Source organism: Capsicum annuum, chromosome 10 (genome assembly GCF_002878395.1).
Source record: "Capsicum annuum cultivar UCD-10X-F1 chromosome 10, UCD10Xv1.1, whole genome shotgun sequence".
Taxonomy (NCBI): Eukaryota; Viridiplantae; Streptophyta; class Magnoliopsida; order Solanales; family Solanaceae; genus Capsicum; species Capsicum annuum.
In genome coordinates, this window is record NC_061120.1 from 28372914 (window position 1) to 28380929 (window position 8016).

Below are 8016 nucleotides of genomic sequence, written 5' to 3' on the forward strand. Positions count from 1 at the left end.
CAAACATATCAAATGTCTAAAAAAAAATTATTCTTTGTATTAGTTTTTTTTTTTTTTTGAAATTCATATTATTTTAATATTGGTAGATAATTTATGAAAAAATAAAAATCTACCATATTTAGAGAATTTCTTTCAAGAAGGAAGAGGTTTTAGATTTCTATAAATTGAGAATTCTTCTACAACAATACAATAACATCAACAATGAACATATGTAACAAGGTTTATTTAGTTTTGGTCTTAGATGCTCATTTTTGTTTGATTTGGTCTTTTTATTTCGTCAACAAATATATTTTTGTAATATTTGATTTACTTTTAGGTGCATTGATTTTGTAGGTATCTTGAAGGTGGATGATGGTGATGATAACATAGACAGTTGATGATCAAAATTTTAGAGGCTAATTAATTTTAGAAGTCCTCTTACGAAGCATTGAAGTTGAAGAATTTTGTAAGCATGCAGAGAAACTTTCTTTCTTTCCTTAGCAAAAGCAAACATAAAATTTTACTGGACGCTTTAATAAACTTAGCTAATAAAATTTTTTGTTTGTATTTATCTGATAAGTTTCTCAAAAATTTGTTGTATTTTCTATGTATATTTATTGTCTACTACTTTTTGTTAAAAAATTACTTTCTTTTTAAAAGGAAAAAAATCTAATAGAAATACTTTAGCATGTGTTAAGTGGTCAACTGGGACAATCGTAATTCAAGTGGTTAAATAAAATTTTCTGAAAAATATAAGAGTCTATCAATGAATTTCACCTACCCTATTTGTATCTTTGATATTTACAATGCTATTGTCATGACCCAATTTCTTAGGTTATAATGGCAACTACCATAATCAACTAGTACGTAAACTAACCCATAGTTCAGAACAGCTAGTAACAGACTAATAAGAAAGGTGGAAGTAAAACTAAATAACAATGAGAAAGAAGGCAAGGAGAAAGCAAATATAACCTCAGAATCTAATAAAGTCAGTACAAGATCTTCAAATACAATAGAAGTACAAAATGAAATACAAAATAAATATATACATAGCCGTCTCTGAAATACAAAATAGAGATTAGTCCAACAATAAGAGGGAGAGCAAGAACATTCCAAACGTTAGGAGCTCACCCATTATCTTCAATCTATGTTTTCTCCGTACGAAGCACAAATCAACAACGAGAACTCGTACTATGATATGCAGACTGCAGAAGTGTAGTGTGACTATCAAGTATGTGTACTCAGTAGGTATCAGTTGACTGAGTTTCAAAGTTAATGCAAGTGTAAATAACAGGTAGTGTATGAAAATAAACTACATGCAACTAATTAAGAGATGAACATAATTATGCTACTAAAAAAGTAAGGGTAAACTATTCGATACTAACAATAATCAGGGATGGAGTGCGATTCCCAGGGGAAGACCTATGTAGGATTTTTGGGGTGCTCTGGCACCCATTAAACTCGACGCGGAATAGGTATAATTACATAGAAAATATATGAAAATAGGTATAAAACATATAAAAGCACCCACTATAACAAAAATTTGGTTGGGTGCATTGACATTTAGGTTAATCTTAAGGTCCTTCAATGGAAGGAGGCCTTGAGTTCGAACTTCATTGAGGTGATTTTTTACTTTTTTTAATTTTTAAATTTTTTAAGCACCCACTATCCGTAAATCCTGGGTTTACCATTGGCGATTTCATAAGTAACTAGTTCATATATGGTCTAGCATCACGAAAATTATAAATAACAAGGGAGATAACATTAACATAATTAGGGTCTCTAACAGAAATGTGAATAATCGAAAGATGACCTAGCAATGATAAATCTTATCGTAATAATGAGAGGAATAAAAAACATACCGACACCTCAAATATCAATTCACAACCAATCTGCCACGACTTATATAATAATAATAATAATAATAATAATAATAATAATAATAATAATAATCAAACAGTAGTGTAATCAACTTACCCAAATAATCAATAATCTAACCGGACTCCCATAAGTTGTAGAGGCACAAGCAAACATTCAACAAATAATATTCACAACCTATACATGTACTACTTTCCATAAGATTGATACATGCAGACACCAAACAATTATATTAGTTATAGGTGATGTATAGAAATTAGAGTTGTGCAGATTTTGGTTCAACTCACTAACCCGAACTGATAATTTATTTATTTAGTTAATGGATTCATTTATTTAATTTTTGAGTCGGATGTTAGATTTATCATTTTTGTTACTTGATTTTTTATTCGGGCCTCAATTTAATTAGTTTTTTATTCGACAACCCGATAACCCAAAACAAATAGGCTGGCCTATTAAATTTTAGACACCAATTATCCCAATACCCACTGACCTAAAAATTAACCCAATCCTACTCTTCACTTAAATAGACTTTGGTTGTAATAGGGTTTATTCACTTAAAGATTTACTTGCCTCCCAGTCTCTCACTACTTACAATTCAGTATTCACAAACGTTGCTCAAAACTCAAGAGATGAAAAGTTGTTGCTCAAAACTCAAGAGATGAAAAACTTCTCGATTGTTGGTTGTTGCTCAAGACTCAAAGGATGAAACTGTTGTTGTTGCGCTTAACAGGTAATAATTTTTGCTCCATCTCATTCTTAGATAGTCAGTATTCTGCTCCATCTTTAATTTCTGTCTAATCTTTGATATATGTCATTGGAAGATGATTTTAGTATGCTAAGGACTTGCTTATTTTGCATGTCCTTCGATCTGTCATCCGTGTTGCTTCTCTTGAATAACTAATTTTAATAAATGAATAGTAATTTTGAAGAATTCAGGTGTTATTTGCTTATATTACTAGTTGATTCAACTATTTTATTGTGAAATTATAGTTCAGTTAAAGAATTAATTTGGTTGTGCTTGCAATTGGTTTGAGATTTTTAGTTGTAGTTTAAAATTTGCTTATTTTCTTGATCAACAGTTGTTGAAATATTATAAGAATTAACTTATTATAGTCATGCTTTAGAAAGAAAATTTTAGTCTCCACAATCAGTTGTAGTTTTGATCTCCACAATCAGTTATCAGGTGTGTAACAATCGCATAACTTGTAAGATTAACTTACAAAAAGATCACATCTGCATTAGGTACTTGTTCAAGTGAAAATAAGGTTCGGTTATCTTTTTCATTCACGAAAGTCATGATCTAAAAGTATAATTAATTGTTTTACAGTTTCTGGATTAAATGTTGTTTTATAATCTCATCAAGAATACTTCTATAGTTCTACTCGTCGCTGACTCAGTTGACATGAGAAATTGTTGTTTGTTACTTTGTTTGATTAATAACAAAGTGTTATTTGATTAGTAACAAAGTATTTTTTGTTACTTTATTTGATTACTAAAGGTTTATTTTAACAGTTTGGCATGAGACAGTTTTATTACTTTGTAAAATTATTTTAATTTTGTTGTTGACTTGTTGAATTTATGTTATTGACTTGTTGTTTGATTATTTTTTATTTAAAATAACAGTCATGTTGATACAACTAGATGACACATAATACTAGAGTTGATAAAGTGATTGTTGAAAGTATAGCTTCATATTCGAATGTAGTGAATCAAAGTCCAACAATTGAATATAAAGTAAAGAAAGAAAGGAGAAAAAAATCTCTTGCGTGGGATTATTTTACTACTAAAGTTAATCCTGAAGGAAATAAAAAAAGTGTGTAATTATTGCAAACAAGAGTATTTTGCTGATACAAAAGAACATAGTACGACGGCCTATAAAAGAATATAAAAAAAGCCTCAAAATATTGTTACTAGGCAATCAAAGATAGTATTTCAACCGATTACAGGGAGTAACAAGAATAATGTATCAATTGTTTCATGGAAATTTGATCAAGAAGAGTGTAGAAAAGCTTGGTGTCATCTAATAATTCTTTATAAGCTTCCTTTTAGATTTGTTGAAAAAGAAGGAATTAAACAATTTATGAAAGTGGTGTAATCTTTGTTTTAAATTTTTTCTCGAACCAATATTACTCGTGATTGTTTTAATATTTTTTATGAAGAGAAAAATAAAATGAGGAGCATTTTTAAGAAAACACAATAAAGAATGTGTATAACGATTGATACTTGAACTTCTGTGCAACGAATCAATTATATGTATATTACTGCTCATTGAATTGATAAAGATTGAATTTTTCATAATAAATTATCAATTTTTATTTAATTTCTGGCCATAGAGGTGAAGATATAGCATAGAGTATTATTAAATACTTGAGTGAGTGGGGATTGCATCAAATTTTCACTGTTACTGTTGATAATTCTAGTTCAAATCGTGTCTGTATAGTTGAGCTGTTTAAGCAATTGACTAAGTGGGGGATAAATTTTATAGGCGGCCAGCACCTTCATGTTAAGAGTATGATGCATATCATAAACCTTGTCGTTTAGAATGGTATAAAAGAAGCAACTGTGTCTATTGAACAAGTTAGAGAAGCAGTGAGATACATTAGGCAATCTCCTGCTGGATGAAAGAACTTCCAGGAACGTTATGAAGATGAAAATCATGCAAAGAAGTCTTTATGCTTAGATGTTTCTACAAGGTGGAATTTCAACTATTTGATGTTGAACAGGACTATTGAATATAAGGGTGCAATTTTAAATTATGTTGATCGTCATATTGGTTTGACACATCATCTTGAGTTGGTCGTATTCGTGTGTGTGATGATGATATTATGGATGACGATGAATAACCTGCAGGTACACTTTTAAGTAGTGATTGAGATACCGTAAAAAGAATTGTTAAATTTCTTAAATTATTTTTTAAGCTTACTTTAAAGGTATTTGGATCATTGTATATTACATTAAATATTCATTTTCTTAAAATTTATCAAGTTAATTTTTACTTGACAAAACTGATATCAAGTGATGATAGTGTAATCGCTCAAATGGCAACAAAAATGAAGGAGAAATTTAAAAAATATTGGGGTGATTCAAAAAAAAGGAATAAGATGTTTTTTATATCCTGTGTTTCGGATCCTCGTCATAAATTTACCACTCTTGATTTTTTACTTAAGAAGATGTTTGGGGATAAAACGTCGACTATAATTAAAGATGTACGAAAGTATATAAAATCATTGTTTGATGAGTATTCAAAGTCTGCTTCAAAAGACAAAGGTGATAACCTATCTTCAACAGAAGTGGAGGTTTTTCGTTCAAGATCTATGATTATTGAAGATATTGGTGACTTTTATGAGGAATTAAGTAAACACACATCTGAAAGTGGAGCCAAAATTTTTAATTTAAAATTGAATAAATATCTTGTAGAAGATATTGAAGTTGGAAAGTCCGATTTTAATGTATTGCTTTGGTGGAAATATAACTCTGCTAGATTTTTCTTTCTTTCTGAGATGACTCGAGATATTTTAGTTATTTCTATTTCAAGTATAGCATCAGAATATGCTTTTAGTACCGAGGGACATATTTCTTGATTCATTTAGGAGTTCATTAACTCCTAAATTGGTAGAAACTCTAGTGTTTCTACAAGATTGACTTCAAAGTGAATCACAATCTATAAGTGTCGAGGAGGATTTAGATTTTTTCGAGCAACTTGAATAAGGTAAGAAAAGAAACTTGCATTTGGTGAACTGTTTATTAAATATTTTTGTTACTTGAGTCTTGAGTTGTTCTTTTAATTTCTTTAGATTTGACCAAACTTGAAAAAGAACCTAACATTGATTACATATAGCAACTTGAACAAGATAAGAAAAGAATATTGCATTTGGTGATCATGTTTATCAAATTTGTTGAGGTGGATTGGATTATTACATTACTATTTTGTGGTAAGATGTATTTACCAGATTTGATTTTGTATTATCAATATGATTGTGGCATGATATGCATGTATGTAAAAAAGAATCAATTTATGGTTAATTGAACAGGCAAAGTGAATGAATTACTTATGTCTTATGTTGTATGTGTTTACCAGGATCATGGTTTTTGATTTATGAAATTTGCACAATGCATGTATATATGTTGAATACATGTATGTTGAATTTGCACACTGAATTTCTGATTTCTAGTTACTTGCTAATCTTAATATCAATGCATGTATGTTGAATTTACACACTGATCTAGTTTTCTGATAGGCATAAGATGCATCTGTACTGTGTAAGCTGCATTATCAATAAAAAACTACTAGTTTTGACTTTTCTGGCAGGCACAATGTTAAATTTGCACATTGATCCAGTTTTATTTCCTGCAAATTCAATTTTCTGTTAGGCACAATGTCAAGTTTTTATCATTCACGGTTGGAGAAAAAAAAATTATTATTTGTAAATAAATTCATAATTGCATTGCATCTCTAGACAAAAGCTTGCCCAACAATAACCTACGCGAGAGGAGAATTAGTGTCTCTACTCTGAAGAAGGCATGGATAAATAGAATGCGATGGTGGAGGCCAAATAACATCCATAAAATAGAGAACTTTTAGCATATTTTTTCATTATTAAAAAAATATAAAGAATAAAGAAACACCAAAGCATAAGGTAGGATTTGCAGTAAATTCAGTGTGCATAAGGTGAGGTAGCATATTGCTGCTGCATTCACCAATCCAACTCTACATTTCACATAAATGACTTTCTTTCCCTCAATTTTTCCAATCCAAAATCATATACAAAATTTTAGAGCAACGAAAAAGTTATCTTAGTGTTACTATATAGTTACATTTTGATACGAAAGCTTTGTTATGCTCATTGTTCACACTTGCTTATCAAGATGGTTCTATATATTAATTGCATTGCTAAATAACTATATATTTTCAATATCTTTGTTTCTTTATTAATTAGGTTTTATCATGCCCCGACTCCGTAGACCTAAAATCCGATCACCTATTTGGAGTCACTATGAAATGCTTGAAATAAATGATAATGGACGGTGCAAAGTAAGTTGTGTTCATTATGATAATGTATATAATTACATACAAAAAATAGGGATAGGCTGCTAAAAGAAGCATGTTGACTGTTGTCTGGAAAGGATGAAGCATCGTTGAACTCGCATTAGAATTGAATAGTTATGGAGTTTGAACTTAGTTTTGAAATTGTGTGACAGTTTGAATTGTTCGTATTTTGTTTTGGATGCAAATTGCAAAGTGCAGACTGCTGCAAGTTGTAGCCATGTGTTGGCTTATGATTTAAAAAGACATTATATTTTGCTTGGACATTTCATGTATAAAGTTTGTGCCCAAGTTTCATTTTAATTTAGATGCCCAAAAAGTTAAACATTGTTGTATGTGTTGCTGTTTTTGCTTGAACTTTGATATATGGTTACTTGAGTTGTTTAGTTTTTACTAGTTGCCTCAACTTCAAATTACACTTTGAATGTTAATGGTTAACTCGATAACTGAATGAATAACGATTGATAACCTGTTAACCAATAATCAATTAATCGATATCGTAATGATTCTTTAACGGTTTGACATGTATACAAATCGATAATGAACAAGTAAAATCAAAAACTTTCATAACCGAATCGAATCGACCGATTTTCAGCCCTAATAGTAATGAATGCAAGTCATGAGGTAAAATTCAGTGATGCAATGCGAATACAACACAATATTCAACACAATTCTATAACTTGCCAAGTGTATACACCTCCTCCAACTCAATACCTCGCAACAATAGGACCTGCGGTAACTATCTTTTTTTGATATCATGACTCATCGGACGAAGAGTCCTATAAAAAACTTGAGATATCCATATACATTGTCTGATCTTGGACCAAAACTTTCATAATCTATATCCAAATCACTCCATCCAGTATCTGAGGGCAACAAAAGTATAAAAGGGTGCTTGGACTCGAACTGATGCTAAATAGGTAAATATCTGTAAATCCATCATCCGAGATCGAATTCTAAACTCAAACAGTGAAATAATATAGAAAAGGACAAGATCACCTCGACCGAAGTGAGTAAATAATGGAAAAAAGAGTGAATCAAGAAATGGAGCAAAATCAACCTTGTACTAAGTTATCAGAGTAATATGTTTAGTTTAAATTATCATAGTTCAATAA